The sequence below is a fragment of the Seriola aureovittata genome, chromosome 20 (genome assembly GCF_021018895.1).
Source record: "Seriola aureovittata isolate HTS-2021-v1 ecotype China chromosome 20, ASM2101889v1, whole genome shotgun sequence".
Lineage (NCBI taxonomy): Eukaryota > Metazoa > Chordata > Actinopteri > Carangiformes > Carangidae > Seriola > Seriola aureovittata.
Genome location: NC_079383.1, coordinates 10,891,637 through 10,918,802, shown reverse-complemented (window position 1 = coordinate 10,918,802; position 27,166 = coordinate 10,891,637). Strand labels below are relative to the sequence as shown.

At 39.6% G+C, this 27,166-nt stretch overlaps 1 protein-coding gene and 1 long non-coding RNA gene across 2 annotated transcripts in view; both read right to left on the bottom strand.

Annotated features, from left to right (window-relative positions):
* The window catches only part of cntnap2a (contactin associated protein 2a), a 351,965-nt gene that overhangs the window by 235,565 nt on the left and 89,234 nt on the right, over nucleotides 1-27,166 (bottom strand). The gene's annotated exons all lie outside the window — the stretch shown is intronic.
* Nucleotides 24,195-26,595, bottom strand: LOC130161475 (uncharacterized). The gene is made up of 3 exons (XR_008826157.1): nucleotides 26,042-26,595; nucleotides 25,337-25,406; nucleotides 24,195-25,241 (listed from the first exon to the last, which is right to left on the bottom strand). It is a non-coding gene; the product is annotated as an uncharacterized LOC130161475 (long non-coding RNA).

The following is a 27,166-nucleotide window of genomic DNA, read 5'->3' as shown; positions in this document are numbered from 1 at the left end:
GGAGGTACTGGTACTGTTGAAGCCAGTTTGTATGAACATTTGAAGGACTTCTATGAACAAATCAGTGCAGACATAAATCTCACATTTCTATGCAAATTGTCAGTCAGGTCTGAAAAAACAGGTCCGAACAAGTGTCAGCTACATCAGCTATGAATTCAGAAGGACACATTGACCTGAAGCATCTGACCAGTCTTTTGAAATATCTGCACGTGAATGATGATCTCAGGAAATTATTTATTTTATTATTAAGACCATGAGCCAACAGCTACAAGGTTCCACCACCTGAGTCAACTCACAGTATATACACATAAAAGATATACTCACATTGGTTTTTCTTGGCTTTTAAAAAGTAACCTCTGTCTGTGACCCTTTAGCAGATGGAACCCTTTAGTAAAGTGGAAAAGACCAGGGTCTGGGGATGGATGGGTAGGAGGAGGTTCTTTTTAAAAAAGAATTTAAATAAAAAAGGAAGAAATGAATGTGAATTAGTTCATTTTTTTGGACTGTGAAATTCAAATTCAATATTGTGAACTCTGAACATGAACTAGTTCGTTTTCAATCTGTGGGAACTGAACTTTGAGCTAGCTCTTGTGAAGTGTGAACTTGAACAACACTGCTGAAGTTTCCGTTTCTATGTCCATCTGTCTCTGTGCTCACCAGTGTAAGTTAATGAATCAAACAAAGCAAAGAATGATGAGATATACAGAACCCCCTTTTTTGACCTTTGACCATTTTCTCTTGTGGAACAAACCTGACTTGTACTGCAGGTGATTTGAACACTGAAGACCTGAGCCATTTTGAACACCTCTTAATGTTGAGTTGAAATAACTATTGTCACAAGCTTGGAAATTTGGGGCAAATTATTACATACAGTTGGCTATGTTTCCAAAGTTACTTTTTTGTTTAGTATTATTGTGTTGAAGGGATGATGAGTCAGGTGTGCATTAAAAATGACAAAAATAGGTATTATCTCTTTACTAATGACTGTATAAAAACGGAATGTCATATTCAACAGTAAGTTAATTATCGCCTCCAAACAAGCAAACAAAGCTGAGATTTTAATCAATTGTTGGCTTTGGATCCCTCTGAAACTTTCCTAAATGACTTTCCCCCTTCTTCATCACTCCTAGAAACCCGACATGGGAATCATCAGCTCACCTCAAATGTGCACTCAACTATTGAATTCGCTTGATCAAAAGTACTGGCCGTACAATTTGTCCTCATGACTTTCTCTCGATACTGTCGCTCAACCATTAATGCACAAAACTGTTCACTGAAACGTAACCTGCAGGTGAGGGTATGCAGCAGCAGGAACACACACGCACACTCACACACACGCATCTTTATTTTTATTTATGCTACATGCTGAGTCTATATCCTCTGCCTCCCTTTCCATCTGCCACTTCATTGACGGCAAAAGCTCAGCTCTCTTTCCTCATCCCTATTGTCTGTCCTTACCAGCAGAATAGGTGACTCATGTTGTAATTCAGATATTGATGTTTTGTTAATATAAGAAGTTGGATGAGGACAGTACATTCATTTGTGTTGATTCTGTAACAATGTGTGCCACTCTCCCCCAGAACCATAAGTGGTTTAGTACAATCCTTTTCACTAAAGCCAAACCCTCGGGCATGTTCTGGAGCAGCTTCGAAAAGAGACACACTTAGCTTTTCTTCTTTTTTGCCTTTTTCATGCTGAGTCTAAATTCTGTCTCGTACTCCATCTTCCTGTTTTCTTTTATATCTGAACTGTCTCAGTTTTCTACCTGCCTTTATTCTTAAAGTGTGACATACTTCTCTCCATTGAGTCTTTAACTTTTGATATTTTCATTCCCATGTTGTTTCTCTCACTACTAAAGTAAATTTAACCCGTATAGCCCCACTAACTCTTGTAAACACTATTTGCAAAAATTCTTTCTTTGTATACTATTCATATTACCGGGTTAATGTGCGGAGTGACAACATCCTGACATATACAGTATCATAAAAAAATGATTTAAATGGTGGCATGCATGGCGGGCTGATGCCTCCATGGGTTATGGAGGGTAAAGGGGTAACAGCAATAGAGGAGGAGGCACAGAGACAAAGATACCTTAAAAAAAAAAAAAAAAAGTGATGAGGACAACTGTGACAATAAAACAGGATACACATAAAAACATTTAAATTCACTCTCAGTCCAATTTACTCTACATATCTGTTCTTCCTTAATAAGTGTTCTTCTATCAGATTCATAAACCATAAATCACTTCCGTGCTCTTGCACACACTCAAGCACATTTTCAATTACGCTCTGGAGATGTACACCTTAACACAACACTACTACACACTACTATTACTACTACGTGATCACAATACATGACAAGTTAAAACGGGCTTATGCACATTTAAATAGATTGTTTCAACAGGCATAATATATAAGAAAATATAAAATACACACACACACACACACACACACACACACACACACACACACACACACACACACACACACACACACACACACACACACACCTCCTTTTGGCCTCACTGTGCATTATGTTAGTCTCAGGGAAAAAAAAGCAGTGCCCAGAGGAATATGCTCTTAATTCTACTCATGTGCAAGGAGAGCAAAGGCTAAATTTCTTTTGTCAGTTGTTATGTTTATTAATCGAGCTATGCAGAATTAAAGAGGAAGAACGCACCGAGGCCAGAAAAAGTTTCTCTACTTGTCTGCGAAAAGAAAAATGTACATCCATCAGTTACTTTCCATGCATTCACACATACAAACACGCACTCACACAAGATGAACACAATATGGCTGTAGACAATAACCTGACACTGTGGATCAGAAGGCTAACATTCTGCACAGAGTCTGGACAGCTTATAAGTGATGTTGTCTGTCATTATATGACATCAAATGAAAGGGAATCTGAAGTCAAAACTGGACTGGACTGTGTGCTGGAGGACGGTATTGACCACAGGCTTCTGTCTTTCTTGTCAATGCTCACGTTTCTCGGTTGCCTCTCCCTCTCATTCTTTCTGTCTCTCTGAAACAAACTCTTACAGCCTGCGGTCGACTCCATCAGCCCACTCCAATAACAACTCCAGTTGGCTCTAACTTAGGACTCCTCAACCTCAAGTTTTCTTAAATTTCACAGTGGCTGATATAACACTTTGTGTATACGTCCTGAAGTCCAGTTCTGTACATGTACTGTGTATGTGGCCTGTCAGTGTGTATTTGCATTTGTACTATACACACAGCCATGCACAAATATGTGTTGCTACCAGTATTTGTGTATCAATAACTACATCTGAATACATGTCCATGGATATACACACATACACTTTCTGAGCCCTTTATAGGCAAAATACTGGGTCAGGCCTCCCTTTGCTGTCAAAACAGCCTCAACTCTTTGTCCTTTGAGAGTCTGATCTATGTTGACATGATTGCATCACATAGTTTCTGCAGATTTGTCAGCTGCATATTGCTGCTGTGAATCTAACACTCTATTTCACAACCCAGTGTTATACTGAATTCATCTGTGGGCCATATAAGTACACTGAACACATTGTCATGTTCATGAAACAAGTCTGAGATGACGTTTGCTTTGTGACATGGTGCACTATCATGCTGGAGGTGGTGGAGGATGGTCAGCCACAATACTTCGATATGCTGTGGCATTCAAATGATGATTGATTGATATTAAGGGGCACAGAGTGTACTCAAGAAAACATTCCCCTGTCTGTATGCCACAGCAGAAATCAAGATTCATCAGACTGAGCCATGCTTTTTTTTCCAGTCTTCATCTGTCCAGTTTGGTGATCCTGTGCTCACTGCAGCATCAAAATTCTGTTTTTGGCTGACAGGAACCCAACGTTGTCTTCTGCTGAGTTACCATAGCCTTTCTTCAGCTTGAATCATTCTGGCCGTTCTCCTCTGACCTCGCTCATCAACAAGGCGTTTCTTGTTTGTAGAACTGCCGTTCACTGGGTGGTTTTTGTTCTTCATAACATTCCACTGAGTAAAGACTGTTGTGTGAAAAGCCCAGGAGATCAGCGGTTTCAGAGATAATCAAACAACCCGTGTGGTACCGACAATCATGCCACAGTCAAAGCCACTGAGCTCACATTATTCCCCCATTCTGATGTTAGATTTGGACATTAACTGAAACTCCTGACCTACATGATTATATGTATTGCACTTCTGCCGTATGATTGGCTGATTGGATAATTGCATCAATAAGCAGGTGTGCAGGTGTTCGTGACACTTGTAAAGAGCTCAGCTAGAGTATGAGCATATACAATACATGTAGCCATAGTATCACAGCGTGAATATGTGTACCTCTGTGTGTGTGTATGTGTGTGTGTGTGTGTGTGTGTGTGTGTGTGTGTGTGTGTGTGTGCTTCCAGCCGCCTGCTGTTCTCCAGTAATGGAGAACATGTGGTAATAACAGTGATCTATCACAGCGATTGCTTGGCACTGCCAACCACAGTGAGAGCAGAAGCTACAACAGCATGGGACTGCAGAGACGACAGTGTAACAACAATGGAAAAGTTAGAGCTGAGGGACAAACAAAGGGAAGGACTTCCTCTCCTCCTCCTCAAAAAGGATAAAAACACAATCAGTATACATACACATACACTCAGACAAATGCATTTGATGAAGTCAAAGACTCTTGGGAATTTAAACTTGAGTATCTTGGGTTTGATGTAATAGTTATCTTAAACTCTCTCAAGGCAAGGTGTAAATTTTAATGTGGGTCACCTGGAGCTGAGATATTGCATCATATATACAAACCTTTCTAGTAACTACACACACACACACACACACACACACACACACACACACACACACACACACACACAGTTTGAGCAGCTATCCTTGTAAGGACATTGCATTGACTTCCATTCTTTGTGGACAGCTAACCCAAACCGTTACCCTGAGCTTAACTCTCTGGAGCCTGGGGCCTCTCTATGCTTATATTCAGCACAAACTCCGCAATAAGAATCTTAGAAAAGTCAGAATGACATTGATGCATTTTTTTGTTCAAATCAGCTATAAACCTAGACTTTTCAGAAAGCTATTTTTAGAGGTGCCAAATAAAAACAAGAGTAGGTCAAAACCTTGTATATGGCTGGATGGTTAATGTGCAAAACTGAGATAACTGTTGTGGAACCACTGTAAAGAACTCCTTTTAATGGAAAGTAGCTAAATTCTGCTTGAAAAGTCGCTGAATGTCACTAGATGACACTATATGGTAATTATAATATTCCTGACGTCAGCTGGCAGCATACGCATTGTTGTGGCTGTCAGCTGGTTTCAGCTTTTTATTTACTTGCTTCTCTCCTCATTGTCCTCACATATACAGTATTTTATTACAGCTGAATTTTCAAAAAAGCTGTTCTCATTTACATGTTTTTCTGTTTCTGCTGTCAGACAATGGAACAAGTATGAAATAGTGACTGAAACACGACAAGTGTTATACAAGTGTTTCACACAAACATGCACTCACACACAAACACGTGTTACATTGCTTATATAGCCAAAAGAAAATACATTACTACAATATAACACAAACAGCACACACATTGGTGGGGATGGTTTACCTCACAATACAGTTGTATCTCAGCCAGAGTCAGCAACGTGTAAATACGATGCCATTTTGCTGCAACAAAAATCCAACAACTGGCTCCTTGTTTGCTGTTACAATATTTATCAAAGCCTCTGATCACCACACAGCACGTGAGTAAAAGCTACAGTTGAGCAAAGGACAAACATCTAGGTCGCTGCCTCATATGTAGGATTAACTTTTCCTCACATTAAAAATAAATCCAGACTGTCAACCCTAAAGCTGTCATGTTTGCGTTTTCTGATCATGTCCATTTTTTTTAAATGAAAATAGTATGTCTCAAATCAGATCACAAGTTCAAATTGTTCTTTTCCTAAGTGAAATCAGCTGTCATAGCCATGTAATATAGCAGATGGGCATGTGAATGAACAAAATTTAAATAAAACTGGCCTTTTTATGATACACTTTTTTATCATGAAATTTTATCATGAAATTTGGCAGGTTTCCATAAAGCCAACCCTGTCTCCTTGGAAGTAAGTGTGTTTCTATGCAACTAAACTGCAGCAGCAAATTCATTTTGTAGGAATGCAACTGCAAACTGTTGACTCTGAACATTTCAGTAGATGTGCTGCTTAATTCATTCAAAAAAATAAGTTGCCTGTTAACGCAATCCAGCCAGCGATCACATATCCCACAAAACTTATTTTCTTCTACAGTTTTGTTGTATAGAAATTTTATTTCCAGGAAACTGAGTTGCTACATCACCCCTATTACTGAAACTGATGAAGCATGGCTTATTATTATGGTATCACAGCATGAATTAAGTTTTGATTCACTGATGGAAGCAAAACACAAGGTCAAACAATCTTGTGTTTACTTTGCAGAATAACATCATTACTTAATTAATGTGTAAGTAGCATAAGCGCATCAAGACACACCCACATCTCAACACCATGCTGTGAGAGAATGACAGCGGTGACAGCAACTCTTGTTCAAAATCAATGATCTTTTTTGTTGGAGGCAAATGCATTATGTTCCCTTGGCCTGACCTCTCTATTCAAAATGAACAGAAGTGAGAAATAAAAGATAGAGAGATCAAATCAATAACTATGCAAAAAGTAAAGCATAAGCTCATCTTTTTGGTTTTAAGCATATAGGTAACCCAACTGAAGGCAGTCCATTACAGCAGCATGTGCATTTACTTCCATCTAACAGCATCTCCCTGACAAAGAAAACTTGCTTTCATCCATTATGTCCCTGAGGTCTTTACAGAGGCTTAGAAGTCCAACAGACAGAACCACTCTCCTCTCACTCCACATACTCGCTTAACGCTTGTTTCATTTTTTATTCATTTCAGTGTCTCTCTGAGCTGCCTTCATATTCTCTCACATATTCCATCTCTCATTTCCCACCTTTTCTCTCTGAGTCTATCACTTGGCTCAATACGCTCTTGTTTTATTCTTTGTGCTTCGCTTGTTGTATCTTATTCCTCATTTTCAGCATTTTCCTTTTTCGCACTTATCCCTCAACCTCATTCATTACCTGTCATCGCCCCAGCTCTCACAACTCAAGTCTTTATCACCTGACAAACCACTTTTTTTGGGATATCATTGGTTCCTGATGTCGTTCTTCCATTCACTCCATTCCCTCTACTGCAGATTTCAATTAAACAAAAAATCTCAAACTAAAACAAAAGCAGTGTAGCATGTAAAGCCATCACTTTTATTTTGAACATGCTCATTAAAACAGTCACAACACAAAATTACTTTAGAGAAATTAGGCTCTCTGACAGCGGCAAACATTTATGCTGTAATGTGTTCTGTCATCTGTCTAGCAGGTCATAGCAGGTTTTGTTTCCAAAATCCTTGAATTACAATGTACCGTTGCGATTTTAAAATCTGTAACTGAAATTATTTGTGGCTTTGTGATAATACAATTTTTTCAACTAGACTGTGATGTGTATGGCACAATTTACATCACATCCCGGTGTGCTCATCATTTGTTTCTAGCCAGGGGATGTTGTGTTTGATTCTTTTTCCTGGATTCAGTCTCAGGCAGACATTTCTATCGCCGAGGGTGGGATGACAAAGTAAGCACTTAAAGCAGCTGCAGCGCTGATTGTACCTTTGCTGTGTTATTTGCTTTCAAAATAAATTTTGAGGCTTAGCTGTCTGACAAATTAAAAAATTTATAAAACATATAAACTCTAGAGCAACAGAACTCCATCACTTACATGCTAACCGTTACTGGCTGAGCAGAAGCTGAAAAAAGCATGGGGAGATGGAAAGTGACTGCTATTGTCTTGTTGTTTTCTTTTCAAGTTAGCGTTAATCTTAGTGTAATGTATTCATATTTTTTTTCTTAGCATAACTGTGGAGATGAGCTTTATAAAGGACACAATTCTACAACAGGGTTGAATGGGACCAAGGAAATACAAGTTGTAAACCTGTACTTTCAGAAGCAAAACAAACTTCTCTGTGCTTGACTTAGAGCTGCATGACAAGCTACATGACAAAGAGAGGAAAGTGTGGAGATAAACCTGAATGTAAAACATTGTCGTAATGGAATATGGAGCTAATAACTTTTAAGGTTCAATAACCTTCATACCTCTCTAACTGCTGCTCAGGACTGAATATGTTTGGAAGGCACCTGAGGTTTGTAAGGACCGATTTCAGAAATTTTGACATGTCACAGAAGATTTACGGATGTGGATGGCTGTGTTCAGGCATCCTAAAGCCAAGGCATTGCTATTGTGCATTCTGCTTTATGGCTATGGCTTTGTGGCACACTCATATTGAACTGAGCCTAGTTATACCGGTGCTGTCCCATCTCTGACAAGTCAAAATGTAAAGGCCCATAGCTCGTCTATGCAGCAGGTTATTGTTACGCATAGTTAGATTACGTTTTGTTGTTAGGCAACATCTAGCAAAAGTCCTGTGATGTAGTATAAAGAGTGACAAAGTCTGTGTTAGGAGGAGGTTGGGGTGGAGTGATGAGTCAACAAAACACAGGAATTTCACACAGTAGATTAATTTTCAATACCTGTGTGACACAGTAGCAGTTCATGTAGTTTCTTTTATCCATGACTGCTTGACAAACTTCACCACATTGTCATTATTGTAACCTACTGACTACTTGTTTTGACTCAAACCACAATCATTTCCTAAACCCGACCAAGTAATTTATGTGCCTAAACCTATCCAGCCATGCCATTAATTACTGTAACCATGGCGACAAAGGTCTGGGTCCACATGTCAATTATTGGAACTCTGACAACCAAGGTCTGCTGCCCTTGCCACCATAGAAGAACTATTTCAGGAAAAACTCCATTGGGTCGTATCAGAGGGATGGAACAAACAACCTAGAGAAAAAGATATTTTTCTTTGGCTTCACTGAACTCTGTTGAAAAGCTGTTTAGAGCACTCCTGTCTGCCAAGTACAATGGTATACTGGCCAATAGAGGAGATTACTTACTTCTTACTTCTGATTAAAGGACAAAGAAGACATTACTGTAGGCTTACACAGAACTTTGTGTTCTTGTAACTTTGTTTTCAAAATGTTGCCTATACAAAAGAAAATGGGTGGGAATGGGAGAATGGATTATCTATTCAGGCAAAACTTTTAACATTAAAAAAACAAGACATACACTGTCATTGTTTAGCAACAAGATAAAAAAAAAAATATTTAAAGACAATGCAATATATGACAAATGGGGGTGTCAAAATGACACTATAATAAAATAAAATCCTTCAAGACAATCCGACAGCACAAATATGATCTGTCTTGATAACAATAAAGAGATGGCGCTTTAACTGTATATGTGTAGATGCACATGTAATGCTGATGCACGCACACACACCCACATATACACACAAATACACACATCTAATGTATCCAGGTAAATGCGTAGTGGTGAATGAAATGTAACAGTGTAATATTTTAATATTTTTGTCGCACATCCTCATTTCTAACCATAGCACAGGTGAATATATGTAATTCATTGTTTAAAGCTATTTTAAAAAATGAACAAAAAGTTTCAGTTTTAATGAGCCTTCTGGACTGGTGAGCCTGTTTTTGTGGATTTAAACTTAAAATTAGCTGGAAGTCTTATGGGCCTGCCATCACTGATCCACCTCTATTAGTCCCTGTGTAAAGCCTGGGGAGTGGAGACGTGCTAATAGATAGAGCGTTCATTTACAGATGAGCAGGCTGAGCTAATTACCACATAATAAAAAAGTTGGCATGCATATCTCTTAATAATAATAATAATAATAATAATAATAATAATAATAGTATTAAACTACTCAATGTCAAGACTAAATTCTTCATCATATACACAATGATTTCAATGGACAGCACGCAGTATGGATGCTGACACTTTTGCTGTGTGTTCTGGCACCGTCACCTCTCTGTTCAGTGCACTGGCAAGTTATTTCTCTGGTTTAGAGTCACCTCTCTCTTGGCTCTCCATAGAAGAAAATGACCTTCCCACTCAACACACAGAAATGCAGAGTCACTTTCTACTTTGCCACAGAGGCTGCGATCTCATCACATCTTATTCAAGAATAACTCAGCCGCCTCCCCCCATTTAATCATATTCTCTTTAATCACTCTAACTGCACAATATAAATCTCTCCAGTATTTCTGCTCAACTCTTATTCTGTCTTAACCTTACACTTCACACCTCATTGATATTGCACTACAGTCATTTCGTCCTTCCTTACTGATTAAAAAATAAAAATGGAGACCCACCTCTAATCTCAGTAAAATTTCAACTAGCTGACACTAAGTTACTCTCTATGTTATCACCGAAAACGTCTTGTTGTTACATTAAAGTTTCTTTGTTGGAAGACTTTTAACTCCACATCGATACAAAAGCCACTTTAACTCTTGTTCTTAAGCAGTACATTGTTCCTGTGATTGCTCTCCTTTTTTGGCTTATTTGGCAGTTAAAAAAATAAAAAAAATGTAGACACACCACCTGAAATTGAACACACTTAGTAAAGGGGGCAATGTAATACAAACAAATGAATAAGTATATTGTTTCATTCCCAGTTCCCCAAAAGAGGAGCTGATGTGATTTAGAATGTTATATATTAGGAAGCAACAAATACATGCACTCACGCTTCATATAGTTTCATTGAAAAATTAGAAAATAACCCTGTCAGTGATGTACTAAAATTAGATAAATGGAAAAAACTAATTAAAAGAAAATAGTTTCACAGTACTTCATTTACCAACAGAGAATTAATTTTAGTGGTTTTAATGTACAATGCCAACAATGCCACTGGCAATGTAGGAGCAGATTAATAAAAAAAAAATTAAAAAAATCTTTGTATCATTGCCCTCATTGCATTAACTCATATTCCCAGTTCTGGTTACAATGGTTGCAATGGTGTAATACATCTATAGCACATTTTAGAAGTATGAGACTCAAAAATAATCCAATTAATACATTTTATAAGAAATGTATAATACAATATATTTTACTTCTACATGGTGTGAGGGTCAACTTTTCTCATTAAAGGACTATTCTATCTTGGGACCAGAGACATTTTTTTGTCTCTCTTTGTCTTCTTGTTCTCATGTTACATGAGTTACATGAAATCATGGGATTGTATATAAATAGCACTTCATTGTCATGGACATTTTGCGTGTCATGTCTACATTTTAAGTTTATGGTGTGACATTTAATGCCATTTTGCTCAGGGTTAGAGGCATGGTTAGGGGCTGGTCAGTAGAAAAAGGACGTAACATAAAAGCGACATGCGAATTGCGTATAGTGATAAAATGCAAAATGGTTTATTCAAACGCCATTTGGTGATACCAGACTGAATTGAGGCAAGAGACAGGCCTTGGAGGTGGACTATCCTAACTGTTCTAACTGTCCACTCCTCTCTCATTACAATCTTTAACTTTGTCTCCTTCCTTGATTTTAACTGTATCTCTCGTTTTCTCTCTCTTTCCCTTTTGTCAGTCTCTCATACTCTTAAACTTGCTGTAAACTGCTAATGATAGCAACAGCCTTGAGCAGACTTCGCAATGACAGAACTAATGAGAGGACCGCTGCAACGATAGCACGTTAGTGTTGGTGCAACTGTATTTGCATTATGCATTATGTATTCATGTTTCTGCTCTGACTGCCTTTTGCACCACTTTGTGTGTGTTCTGCTCTGGATCATGTTTAGCCTTTTCCCACCTGTTCCCATCACTGTCTCCTACTCTTCCTTCCTTCCTTCTTCTGTCCTTCATTCCCCAACAAGGTGATGTGTCTAATGAAGGACGAATGTGGCCCAAAGAGCAGCACCAGCTGTACCCCTCATCTCTCTCACTGTCTGTTGCCGTGGCTGCCTTTCACCTACTTGTGCTATACTGTACTGTACTCTCCAGCTATTTCTATTCCCCTTCCTCATTTCTCCTCACCTTTCTTCACTCTTTCAGTCTGTCATTCCCTCTCTCACCTCGTCATCCCTAATTCCACCTTCCACCAGCTGTTGGAGTCTCCTAATAGCTGTCATGTTGATGTGGACGGTCTAGGAACCTTTTTGTGTCGCACCTTGCAAATGTGACTCATTAAAGTGGAGGGTGGGGTAGGGGTGGGGAAGGTGACAGGATTCAGCACCAAGCTGCTCCATTTGCCTACGTTCTCACTAATGAGTTGCTGACAAGTCGATGCCCAGAATGTCCGTACAAGGTGGTCATAAATGTATAATGGCATTAAGAAGTGCTTGATCACGACAAGCCCAAGGTGTTTCACGGTACATGGTGGACATAAGTTGAGACAAGGCAATGAATACGATTAATAACTTGAGGAAGTTGAATCAAAGCCAATGGTTTCATGTGGGCACAAATAAAACTGACACATGCGCTTAAACTGAATACAATTTGCTCTCATCCAGTCATACATGGCTGGCACAATCACATTTAGAGCAGCACAGAAATGTGAACAAAATGATGCAATCTCCACATGCACAGACGTGACAAGCACACGCAAAACCATGGACACTGTCACACGCATCTGCCAATAACATTTAGAGACACAGAAATGTGTACAAAATGATGCAATGGTACAATTTTCACAAGCACAGATGTGAAAAGAAAACACGAAAGCATGAACCCTCTCCATTGGAAATTACCAAAAAAAAAAAAAAAAAAAATGAGGCCATCTGCTTTACTCCTCTTTCTGCCAAATTTCAAAAGAAACTTGTAATTTACTTTGAAACACCTGAGACAGAAAATAAAGCACAGACACTGGCAATCACACCCACATATCCAGACACACAAAGGCTAATCGTGATCCTGAAATGATACTTTAACAGAAAATTGTCCATTGTGCTGGACATGTAGAGTTTATAAAGAAGGCAATTAAATATGCTGTTCAGTGCTGAGATTAAACACAGGCTAAAGCGAAGTTTCGCCAATTCATACATCGGCAGGAATGTGACAAATTAGTCGGGAATGAACGGTAAAAGGAGAGCAATGAGAGAAAAAGACAGAAAAATGCGCGACATGATATAGAGAAACAAATTAGAGAGGAGAGAGAAAGAGTCTGTTGATATTTAATTACACATCTCACAACTGAGCCTTGGGAAAAAATGACCAGAAACACCTTCAAAATCAGCAGCCACTTTGCTTTCCAATGTAAGAGTAATAAGTTGTTTCATCTCCTCTTTTCTTAAACCATTTTAAAAGAGGGCAGCAGAATGAATGTGAGTGGAGGTTTGATATTATTGGCAGGGTGCCATTCAGCAGATACGCAAATGGTTAGCTTTAGGCAAAATCAAAAAGGAAATTAAGTTAAAGCCGTCAAAAGCCTATTCAGCGTGGATTTAACTTCAGCTTGTCAGAAGCCATCATACTGCTGTAATCAGTTTATTTAGACTGTAAAGACAAAATAATATGACTGTAATTTTCTTAGAAGGGTAATCAAGCTACTATTGCAAAACCATAATTGTTTGTCAATGTCAAAAGCCAGAAGCAGTTTTGAGCTTGGTCTGTTGATAAAAATACATTTGCTTTTATTAAGAAAAGTAAAAATGCACATGGAAAAGCAGGGAGAAGGGTGGGAGCCCACACAAGGAAACAAATAAGAGAGACTTACCTGTACAGGGGACAACAGGGAGCATGGAGAAGAAAAGAGAGAGATTTCCTTTAGGACAAATATCACAAACACAAGCTTGCCCATTAATTTGAACGCATGAGGATGCTCAACCAGTATTCATTATTCTGACAATTACTGTAATTCCATATGAGTATTCACGTCCACACTTATCTTCTTTGTGCTCTGACACGAATTTGCAAGAATGTAGTTTATCATCACATTCCTCCGGTTTGGGCTTGGAGTGGGATGATGTAAAATTATTTTAAAAAGGTAGAAACTTAACCTCTCACCTCCACTTTTAGTCTGAAAGGTGTTTGCTGCAACCAACTTAATTTTTAGTGTCAAGGTTCTTCATTAAAGTCGAATAAGTTTCCAGCACAAGGTCAACCAGAGGCTGGTTTATATTCTTTTGCCCTAGTTCAAACTCCAGCGTTACTGACTGTATTTAATGTTCACAAGGTTCAGTGAGAGCTGTTGGCTGCCTTCTACTACCACAGAGACAAATATCAGCACAACTGCCTAAGGTACAGAGCACTCATTTAAACCTGCCAATAAAACACAATCTGCAGCTCCAGACTTCCTCTCATGACTATGTGTGGTCAAATCTCAGTTTTTGTTCACCCTGTTCAAAGCCAAGTAGCTCTTTATTCAAATAAAAATATATTCACAGTGAATGTATTTATTCTTAGCTTTAAATGAGGGAGTTTTTTCTATTTGCCACCAAAGCCAGTTATCCAGTTTAAAAGAATCTCAGTTAATGTGCTGACTTCACACAATGCTGATTCTGGTATCCAATCTTGATTTTCTCAGCTTTTTTCATTTTGTTTAAGTTTTAAAAGCCCCCAGAAGCCTTATTTTATCAATGAAAATGAACAATATTCATCTTTGCTCCAGGAGTAAAGTGGTGACTTTTCTCTCTCAACTTGACACACAAGATTTTCTTCAAAATAATTAAAGATGGTACAAGTTGGTAAAAAATAATATGATAATAGTGGAAAATAAGTCTCAACCCAGGTCAGACTATGATGTGGTTGCCTCTGCTTGATGTGTTTTATTAAGACTCTTCCTGCAAAACGGCCATGTAGGTGGTGTGTTGCCATGGCGATGTGCTCATTAACAGCTGCTAAGCTTCATTACTTCCTGGTCATCAGCCCAGTGACACTGATCCCACACAGGGACAGAAGCACAGTATGCAGTCACACACTCACACTCTCTCTCACACACACTCACTTACACTCACCCACAGATTTGTCATCTTGAAAACTGACATATAACAACTGGTCCTCTTCAGCTCATATCTCATGTTGTGGAAGAGGATGTGTATTTGTGTCTGTGTGTGGTACGCAGGGTAGCATGGACTTATTAGCAGCTCTCTTAAGGCGGAGTATCTGATCAGTCAAACACAAAGCACCACCTAAGGCAGGAAATAACACACAATGTTTACATACTGTACAGTGACGTGGTTAACATAAAACCTGCAGTTACATGCATCTGGTCAATAATCAGCCTTCTTTTCTACCCACTGCCATATCTGTTAAACCTGCTGTATGCTTAGCATTTGTTTCGGGGTATGTCTTGTTTTTATGTCTTTAAGCATCATTTTTAGTGACTTTGCAGATTTAATTATTTAGGTAATGATTAATAAGCAATTCTTTCTTGGCATATCTTGCTGCCACTATCTTTTTCATGTGTGAGGTGATTTTCATACACATGCCCCAGATGGAAGCCTGAGAATATATATATATATATATATATATATATATATATATATATACACACATACATACATACATACATACACACACACATACATATATATATATATATTATATATATATATATATACACATACATATATATATATACACATACATATATATACATACATACATACATACATACATACATACGTATATATATATAATTCCGGTTAAGAAAGCCTGGTTTCTCTAGTCTGAAAAAACCAGACCAATCAGTGAGCTCATGTTTATCCTCTCTCGCAGATGCGTCTGGCCCTCTCCCATTCAGACAGATTCCCATCCGTGCTGAGACAGGTCAGGCCAATCACAAGCAGTTATCTAAATTGGGGCAGGTTTGATATGATGACAAACAGAGGAGCACCACTGAAGCATTTCTGCACTTCAATTAACAACCAAGATGACTGCTGCTATTGTGAAGAGGTTTGTTGAATCTGCACTGCTGTTGTTGATAAGAAAAATGCGTTTGCCGTACCACCAACAGGATTTGGTAAAAGTTTAATTAACGCTGTAGACTGTTTACATTTTTTTGTTGCTCTGCGCTACATCACACATTTCATTGCTCTGATTGGTTGTAGGCCTATCCACTTGCGTCCCGAGGGATTTTGGTCTGTGAATGTTGATAACGCCCCTTCGCAATCAAAAATGAACTCTGCATTTGCAACTGGGTCTCAAACCTCTCAGCCAGGCTATTGTTCCTCATGTTCATGCCATTTAAGACGCCATGTCTTTAGAGAGAGCTGACAATCAGAAGGTTACTTCAAAGCATGCAAATGCAGTGAACAAGCATCACATGGTCCAACATTTGAATCACTCTACTATCACAGTTCTCTAAGCCATCTGCTAGGCCTCACAAATTTTTATGACTAACATCAATATAGACGTAAGGGTAACACACACTGATTGACTTAACGAAAAAAAGTAGAAGAGATAACATGTTAACACTTATTTCTAACATGGTCCCAAGATGTTAAAAGATAAAGAAACATATAGAAGCACAAAACATTTAACACAAGAACAAAGCAATACAATCCTAAAAACCAGAACACGTCACTGCAATTTAAAAAGAAAAAATAGTAAAACTCTCACATCAAAAAACCCATAAAAAAAGACCTGACTTCTATAAGCCCCTCTCATATTAAAAAGCTGGATGTGTAGTGGATGTCTGTTCCACAAGATGTTACCAGCTTAAAAAGAGACTTGTGGTTGCATTATTCACTAGAGGCACTTTACATGAGCACACACATGCACCATTATTATCTGAGAACACAAGTATTGAAGAGCATATCCACTGATAATACCGAACATTTGATACAACCTCGGTTGTTCCACTCTGAGCCATACTGACAGCAGTCCTGCCACTCTGAATCCATCACTACCAACATGAGTTTGAGAGGATGCATTGAATGGATACCGAATAATATTATTTTGCATCACCTGTAATTTCTTCCTAAAATTAGCTGTCAGACCATTGTACCAAGCAGAAGGTGCATAATCGAAATGACACTGTATCAGTGATGACACGGAAAAGAAAAGTTGAAAAGCTTTGTTCTGGGAAACATTAACTTAAAGTTGCTGGCACACTTAGATAATATTTTGGCAGCAAAAGATTGTACACAGACAAACGCCTGTAAACAAAAGCACACTTACAAACACACTTGACACATGCCCCTGCACACACTCATTGCGTCCGAGTTCTCTCTCGCTCACACACACCGTCATCCTCACTGCCTCTGCTGTCAGAAAGGTCAGCTGAGCAGAAGTCAAAAATGTAATTATTGTGAGGCACAGAAGTGAAGCATCGGAGACCTAAATGGGCAACGAATGCTCTAATTAACCTGACTACACTGAATTCTTTCCTGAGGCAAAGCCGGTCTCTTTCATTATCTTTAAGTTACACATTATATTTTCCCCTTTTTTTTTCCATTTCAACAACACATACTTTTAACTCAACAACATATTCTCGTCTTGCATCATGCACACAATCAGACTGTCTCTCACTAAAATAGACTTCAATCTCTTGCTTGGTGCTCGTTTTAAGGTTACTAGCTAAATGTAGGGTTAAAAACTATGGGTGGAACTCACAGTTTTATTGAAGGAGACGGTGGTTAGTACTTTTGCAGCTACAGTCAGTACAACTTAAAATGCCATAAAGAGAGAAGACTAAATATATTTACACAAAATATGACTTTCACATTTCGCAAAACACTAAAAGGAGAACCAGGCCTCGTCCACTGTGGTTGAGGATGGTAATTTCTCTCAGGATGTGTCCTATTATTTCTGCTGACAGTATGTCCTCGAGGCTCTGAGGAATCTCACAAAGATTGTGTCATCTTGGAAAATGACTAGGAGTAAGAAGGACAGCGAGACCAGCTTCTCCCTGACCTGGTCTACCAGGTCACAAAAATGCCTCAGGATCTCAATATGCAGCAGGAAGGGACAAAACAGCTGTCCCGTCAGGCATCTGAGTATTTAGACTGCGTCTAGTCTGCACCAGAAGAGCAAAGATTACAGCCAGCAGACTGTGGAACACACAAACAGTAGGTCAACAATCAAATTAGAGGAGACACTTCCTCTACTTCCTTCTTATCCCACATTACTGCCACAAATTCATTGCACAGGCTGTTATGTTTGGTAAGTTAACTCCCCAGAGTACAGACATTCTTTCAAGTGCAGGGAATTATCTATATGTGCATCTTCAGATGGGTGACGAATTAAAGGAAAAACCAACATGAAGTGACCCCAGCAACAGCTTCAGTGCTCCTTGGCTTTGATTCTACAAGTCTGTGTAACCCTACTGGAGGATGAACACCACCACTCTTCCAAAAGATTTTCCCTCATTCAGTGTTTTGATGGTGGTGGTGGTGGTGGAGAGTGCTGTCTAATATATCGGTCACAAAATCTCACATAAATGTTCAGCTAGGTTGAGATCTGGTGACTGTGAAGGCCATGGCATATAATTCACATCATTTTCATAGAATTCATTCAGTGACCCCTCGTGCTCTTTGGATGGGCGCAGGATGGGAGAGAAAGAGAGAGAAAGTGTATGCAAGGAGACAGAAAGAAGGAAAACATGTTAGGGCCAAAAGTTATGGTGGGAGCGTTGTCTTCAACGGATGACAGATTTTGAAAACTACTCTGTAATTCCCCATCTCTCTTTTTCTGTGCCATATCTCCCTCTCTGCCCTTGGAATGAGAAACAGACTTTGACAGGGGATAGATGGATAGCATAGCTAGATAGATGGATGGAAAGAGGGAAAGAGAAGGATAGAAGGATAAGCAGAGGGCTGGCCTCTTATTCCCAATGCAGTGTCAGCTCTGCCATCAACTCATCAAAACCGCTGACACACTGCTGACGTCCCTCTCTTTTCTACCTCTGACCATATCCCCTTATGTCCATCCATCCAGCTATCTATCCATGTCACCTGTCTGTCTAGCTGCCTCTTTCAGTAAATACTTGTATGTATGTATCTATGTATGTATGTATGTATGTATGTATGTATGTATCTATCTATCTATCTATCTATCTATCTGTTTGTCTGTGCATCTAATATTGAAACAGAAAAAGACAGGATGAAAACTTGCATGTTATGACAGAAAAAAGGCATGAGATAGAAGAGAGATTTATGTTAAAAACATGGACGAGGAGTGAAAAGGTAAGAGGGCAGGGTGAGGAAAGGGGAGTGAATCTTCACAAGCTGACACTGACATTTAGTGCATAGCTATAAGAGTCAATGGAAAGCACTCAGCATCAGAGACCACACACATTCACGGCACACCAAACACATGCTACACACACACACATACATTATGGATCTGTCCCTTTCCCCCAGAGATAGATTATTGTAGCACTTCATTCTAAGAGACAGAGAGAGGGGTAAGCCTGCAGGTACAGGCAGACAGGCAGGAGGGCAGACAGAGTATCAGGCAGACAGATGGCTGTGTATACATGCAGCAGGAGAATCTGAGCCTAAAACTCAAAATGAGACACATACAGAATGTTAAGTGCTGTGCAGTGGAAAACACACTCCAAATGACAACTTTAAGTGCTATATGAAGTGCCTCGGAAAAACAAAAGCATTTTGAAATGAGTCACTCCAGACATTTGCTCTGCTAGAGAGCTTTAAAGTTGCTTCCAAGGTAAAACAAGTAAGGCAAAAAATTGCAGGGAGAAGCACACAGCAGTCTGCTTTAAGCAGAAACTATATGACCTGACTTTCTGCAGCCTTTCTCTGTCATGTGTAACATCTGTCTGCCTGCTCATCTTCCCATCTGCCTCATTGCTTTTCTCTACATCTTTGTGCTAGTTAGTTTCCCACCACCTGCCCTTTCCTCATTTAGCACTTCATTGTTCTGCTTACCTGCCTGTGCTAGAGGTAATTCATCTGTGTCTGTCAACAAGCCTCTCTGTCTTATACAAAATTGTGTTAAAAATCTCCAGGAACCTCACGTACAAAGCCTTGTGTAAAATTCATACTGAAACGTAGCGTACGCACAAACTGTGTAGGAACCAAAAGAAGACGTATGACACCGTGTGCACGCAGGATTCCACGCAAATTTTCATTGTACATCCAGTCAACGTGAAATTGAGCACAAATGAATGAACACCCCACACCACCTTCTCACTGCCCTAAATTTAATATGCTAATGAGTACAAGTAGGCTTGGGCTAAACCTTTCTTCAGAATCAGGAAAAATGGCAAAAGCATGCGGCAAGTCAGCCAAAAAGAGAAATTTCAGCGAGAGCGAGGTGGAGGTGCTGCTATCATAGGCAGAGTTCAGAAAAAGATTTTATTTGGCCGTCTGTTCTCTGCCATTAATAAATGGAGTGGGAGAGTGTGGCGGAGGCTGTTAATGCAGTGGGGTCCTGACATGCCTTCCAGCAGAATGGGGTTTTTTCTTGTACATTATGCACTTTCTCTTGATTTAAGTGACTCAAATAGTTTACAGTTCTGCTTTATTTCACATGTATATACAGACGGAATGAACCAATGCGCCAAGCAAAAGGTGAGATTATCTAAATTTTTTCCAACTTTACACATTCATTTATAAACAGACAGAAAGCGCTGGTTCTCTAATTTAACAGGAAAAACATGTCTCTAGCTTAAACCATTAAGGACTAATGACACTAATGACAGTGTATCTGCACTCCCTTGAGATTCAGAGGGAGTTGACTTTATATTAATTTAACTTATAAATTTGGTGTTAGGATAAATGAATAGTGAGTTGCCACCTTTTTTGCATCACATATCATTTGCACATTGATGGAATGAAAATGCTTTATTAACAGATAAATTTACCCTCTGATAGTGATAGTGTGTCTCTAAAATGCCCCTCTGATTCAGTCATTCAGTATGTCCTTTCAGGCTTTCAGACAGGAGGCAATTTGCGCTGACAGAGGAGGACAGGGCAAACATTGGCGGGTTTTCCAAACTTCTAGCAGGACACGTCATGGAAGATCCTGCTGTGTTTAGAGTCTATCACTGCCAGCAACAAAGATGCATCTTTCCACTGCTAAGAAAGAAGTGTTAGCACTCACCCCACTAATAACGAGAAGAAAGGGAGCAACAAAGAAGAGGCTGAGGGTGCCCACTGGTACAGAGAGCAGCATGTGGAAGTCAGTTTCACAGCAAAGTCTATTTTCCGTTTAAGTTCTTGATGCCTTGTTTCTATTGGCTGTGGGGGTGTTCATCACAGTGCGCAGAGGTCAAAAGTTCAACTAGATTGAGACTGAACTTTGACCGCTGTCTGCACCGGTCTGTACTTTGCCTGGCAACAGCGACATTCCGTCGTGGCACGCCGCAAGTCATTTGAAAGAATGGGTTTCTGAGCACAGTGGTGCCATTGCCGTGTTCTGTCTGAAAGCAGCATAAAAAAAGTGCATGCTTTTATGTCTACATGTTTAATTGCATACATGTCCATGGGTTATTTCTTTCCAATAAGGCCCATGTGTCTATGCTGTGTAACTCATATCAAAGAGTAGTTGTTTTCACATGTCCGACAGACTCATAAACTAATTCCTAATATTAGCAGTTTCACTGCATCACCTCTAAGCATCCCCAGTTGACTAAAACCATTAGAAATGTGTGTACCAGCTGGCGTGGAGGAGCACAAATTCTAACATTTAACTACATCCGACCGTGAGCGTGAAAGCTGGCGTATGCAATATTTTGTGCATACGCAACATTTGTATATAAAGCCCCAGGTCTCCAGACTCCAAGACCAATATGCTAACTTAACACAGCTGGATACAAAAGCTACCAAGTCATGGACAAAATAAAATGAACAGACGTGACCTCTCCTTTTCAACCTGTCTGAATCTACCCTCATCATACATACAGACTTTCAAGTTTGGTTACCCTTCAACGACACTCAGCACTTTCTTGTATCATTTACATCTGTGTTGCTTTTAATTAGCTCAACGAGTGTAACAAGACTGCTCTGTAAGCTCACTAATTATGCAGTTCATTAGAAAAATAACAATGTTGACTAACAAAATAAGAGGTGGGAAATTGCTTGCAGGAAGGGGGTAATGTGTGTAAAGGTGCAGGTTTCTGCTTACACACATAGTACATGCACAGTGAAAATACATTTACTCCTTTCAAACATTGAGAGGTTCCAAAGAAATCAATCACTTCCGCACAATATTTAATGTCAGAAAATGTCATGTTCCACAGACATTTTGACATTTGAGGTTTCAGCTGATGTTTGAGAGCTGTGTAAATATAAACCTCAATGTTGTCCATGAATCATTTTGGTGACATCAGGGCTTAAACATTCAAAAATGTTTCCAAAATGTTTTAATGCAATTTATACAAGCCGTACCAACAAATTTAGTAGCAAAACAAGAAAAAAAAAAGACTCAGCTCTTTGCACAGTCAAAATGTTTACTATTTATATGTAGCCCTCCTACTCAACTCTAATTTGTTACAGAATAATTGTCATGGCATACCTATTTACACCTGATAACCCCTTTAGCATTGGAGGTGAATTGGTAGGAGTCTACTAGAATATTGAATTTGGGATGTGTCTACTTTAACAAAAACATATGACTCTGACTAGGGTGCAGAGAGGCCTGGTTAGCTTGATTTTATAGCTATACTGTTTATGTGAGCTTACAAACTCCCATGCATACCTTTAAGACAGCATAGCCCTTACCTATCAGGCATGAATAAACATTAAAGGGGACATATAATGCAAAATGCACTTTTCCATGGTTTTCTATCAGTAGTACGTGTCCCTGGCGTGTCTACGAACCCCCCAAACATGAGAAATGTCCATCCTCTCCGTCTTTTGCTTTCTCCACCTTTCAGGAAATGTGTGCTAAGACAGGCGAATTTGAGATTTTCTCTTGATGTCGTCAAGAAGTGAGATGCCACCTCCCCCCAGGTGGGTGACACTCCCCGAGCTAGATGTGTGTTCCGCCCACTGAGTCCGTCTTGCAGACACTATCGCTACTTCCCTCGCAAACACTAGCTTTCGGTAGAACAATGCCGAAGGTACGAGCAAAACACAGTAGTTGCTTTGTTGTTGGCTGCACAAACCAACACAGAAGTCTTTTTTTTAACCCCTACGCCCGAGGATCTGAAGACCCAGTGGATTAATTTTATTTTTGATGGAAATGTACCCGCTCCAACTTGAAAGTGTAGTACGTGTGTGCTAACTATTTCACCTCGGACTGCTTTCTCAACTAGGGCCAGTACAATGCAGGATTTGCTTTCAAGATAAAGCTTGGATCAGTACCGACTGTCCGTGACCCAACTTTGAACTTGGGAGCTGTAAGTTTTACCATTTTATGTTGCTTTACTGTATGTTCACGAGAGCCTGTTGCGTGTGTTGTTAGCATGGCAGCTAATGTGGCTAACGTTTAGCGTCATCGACGCGCAGCCGGGTATAGCTGGGTATAGATTGTATGCAATTCTTCTGCTTGGTATCGCTGTGTGACATTGATTAGAGCCACCCTGCTAAATGTATTATACTTTAAAGGCGTTTTAGCTGTCTGTAAAGTCAAGCCGGTAAAATTCGGACTAAAAATAAGCTCTGTAGTGATTAGCATAGGTGTCCGGGCTTGTTGCTGTGAAAGTTATTATTGAGAGTCATGCCTTATCATGGTCGTTTTAACGTTTACATCATGTTTACAGATACAGTGCCTGTAGGGAATATCTACATAAGCGCAGAGTTAAGGGGATATGTCCAAGGGGATAGTCTATAATACACATTTTTTGCATTTTGCACATATAGTGAGCTATTTGCAGTATTTACAAGCTATTGACAACCCAATTTACACATAATTGAGTGCATTTGTTGTTATCATTTTTGCACTGCTTGCAGCTGTTGCCATAACTACACATTTGAGGAGAGGTTGGTGTAACCTCTGTTTCCTCTGTTCAGGCCAGCACATCAAGTGCATCTATACAGCTTCCTGCAACAAGGGATGTTGCATGCCAGACTGACCCACTGTAGGCACACAGTTATCCTTGAAGACCCTTCAGCCTCACATCAGAAGTACAGGTCTGTAGCCATCTGAAGTGCATCTACTTTTGATAAAGCTATCAGTCATTTATCAGTCTTGGAATGCTGTGCAGGTAAATGAAGCTGTGGTTACTTAGAACTTGTGAGAGTGTGTAGGCTAAGGTTTCTGTCAACACTAACATCTCTGATTTTCTCTTTACTGTACCTCCAGACTCTACCTGGCTGCCACGTACTACAATGAAAATGCTGACCGACCACAAGCCCAAACAAAAGAAGGTGAACCACTGCTCAAGGTCCAATTTCCAAAGGTGTGTTATATTATTTTATTTTTCAACCAAAAAATGTTTTGTACACATTGTATTAAGTATTGCATGTATAATGTTATGACAGTTCCATCTACAACAAAATGCAGTAAAGAAAATGTCAGGAGGTAGTTAGAAACAGACTTTCAGTCATTGTTTTGTTAAAAAAATAACAAAGAAAAGTGAAAAATGTAAACAAAATCTTACAGGGAATATGGTGGACCTCATATTTGAAAAAGTCTTTGTTGACCTGGGACCATACACAGAAGCTGCTTTGGCCATCCCCATCCCAGAGGACCTCACTGCACAGTTCGAGCGGCCTGAGAGGAGAAGGAGGAGGTCATATCCAGCTATGTGTCCCGGTTCTATCATGGGGCAGTCTAAAACCCACGTACTGGCATGTGGCGTCAGGAAACTCGGCATGGATGCGTAGGACCACGCAGGCTGGAATGACGACCCAGATTCTGCGACCAAGGAAGCCCCAGCACAAGCCCACGAAGCTCCTATAGGCTAGATACCTGCACCGACTAAAACAACTGGACAGGGCATTTAGTCTTGCAAATATATATCTATGATGTGTCTCACAATTTTTTTTTTTTTTATGGATCCAGTGAATCCTACAGTTTTTTTTATTATCACTGATTATACGTCCCTCATTTGATGTAAATAAATGCTTGATTGTTACTAAAGAAATGACTCCTCTGAATTCATATATTATATGCACACTATCTGCTGATAGATGAACTTTACAAATCAAAGAGCAGCTAAACTAATTTATTTGAGGGTGTGTTACTCCATTTGTGGTGTGTTATTACCATTGTAAAATTATGTGCACTGAAGTAAAACAAGACTGCCTAACATCTTTTATTCAGATTGAAACTATGTTTTTACAAAGAAGCAAAACGTACTGGTGTATTCCTCTCAACAGTAAAGGACCATAGTCAGTGCGGTACATGTTGCAGGCATTCTGGAGGGAGTACACATTGAGGCAGAGCGGCTCCAACCCAGGACGGTCTACCATACATGGTAAATCTTCCTCGATCTCCCATAGCCATCTGGTAACCTACAGTGAATTGCAAATGGTAAATGCTATGGTTTATTATAAATGTTATGTAATCAAAACAAATTACTAATTAGTTTGTCCAGTGAGAATGCTACCTGTGGTATCTCCTAGCAGCAGATATTCTCAGCTTCTGTGGGCATGGTTGCACAGTTTCCACAGGAGCACCTATCCAAAATATAGAGAAAAATGGTAACATTCACCAAAATATAAAGCTTATGAAATTCAAACACTGACAGACAGTGGAGCTAAGGTGTGTTAGAAGTAAGCTTGGCTACATATCAAGCGCATATAACATAGGTAATTTATAACATGTCACTTATTGCATATAATGTGGAGCTTGACAACAGCGTAATGTAGAAAACTGCACAGTTTAGTTTGACTAAAGATTACTGTTGCTGTCAGGCATGTTTATGCTGATTTACAGCTTTCATTGTAATACACAAAATAAATTTACTACATAAAGGAATATGTCATGATGAGCATCTCTGCTCAAAACATGGAGAAAAATGATTTACTTTGTCAGCATCTATTAAAATATCTGACTAGTACTGACATTGAACACCTGTAGCAGTCCACATACAACAAACATTTTCATAGACTGTAAAAGTATATCTAAGGAGGCATGACAGATAACTACATTACACAATGCACAATAGTGCTTATTTACCAAAAGAGCTCCCAGTAATGACGAAACAGTAACAGTTAGCATTAGCTACCTAGCTACATGTTAGTAACTGTGTGCCAGCACACATCAACAAACTGAAAATGTAATGTCAAAATACACAAAATTGGTTACCAACCATTCAGAAACGTCCTGCTGCAGTTGTAGAGTTTGAACTTCTTCAGCAGCCTCTCCCTCTGGGTCAGATTCTGGATAAAAGTCGTGTGGTTGAACCAAATCGCTACCGACGCCAGGTCGCCGGTCACGGTCACCGTAAACATTAGAGCATGGAGCTAGAAGCCCAAACGGCATCCCCTTCCGAGGAGGGGCGTGGTCAGGCACAGCTCATTTGCATTTAAAGCTACAGACACAGAAACAGCCTGTTCTGAACAGGGCTGAAAAAGAGGGGTTTACAGGCATGCTGAAATATAGGATCGAAGTTGATTTTTTAGCAAGAAGCTTCAAAGACATGTTTTGGGGACCTCTGAGACTTATTCAAACTTGTTGAAAAGGAGCATAATATGTCCCCTTTAAACCCACAACATACAATGCAGCAGCATTTATTGACACAAAAATATAAACCGGCAATCACCCTTTTGAAATGTCCTGGTGACTCTTAAAATAATATGAAATAAAATACCCGGGGTTTTGTAAACTCAGTTATGGTACCATATCGTTGGCGCGCATGTTGGAGCTCATTTGAATTCTCAAGAAAAAGTATTTTCACTGTACTCACTGATCCTTGGAAACTCAAACTGTTAGCAGCAGTTCGCTCAAACTGTCGAGCGACGAGACGTGAGATGAGATGGAGAAACCAGTCGTGGAGCCCGGTCCGTATGCACACACACAGCGGGTGTTTTGGCAGCTTGAAGTCCTGAGCACCCTCTACAGCAGCAGCATGCGTTGCAGCAGGCCGGCAGGCAGCATGTAGGCATGAGACACCTCAGAAACTTGGCGCAAAATGTCTCCCACACAAACTCAGTCTTCTTCTCCTGACAGCTAGCGAGGGCGAGGCTAACTAGCACTAGTTCACAGCAGACAATTGCGTCGCCTAAATTTAGGCTGAATTACCGGCTGAAACGTCTCTAAACACGCCTCACTCTTCTGTTTTATAACAGTTAGCACACATATAAAATGTCCGGTTTTTACTTACATTAACAACAGCAAATTTAAACACTTTAACTGGCTTACAACTAGCTGTTGCCGTCTTGGTATTTTTTTCCGTTTCTCTCACGTTCACCGACTGAGCCTCCTCTCTGTTTAG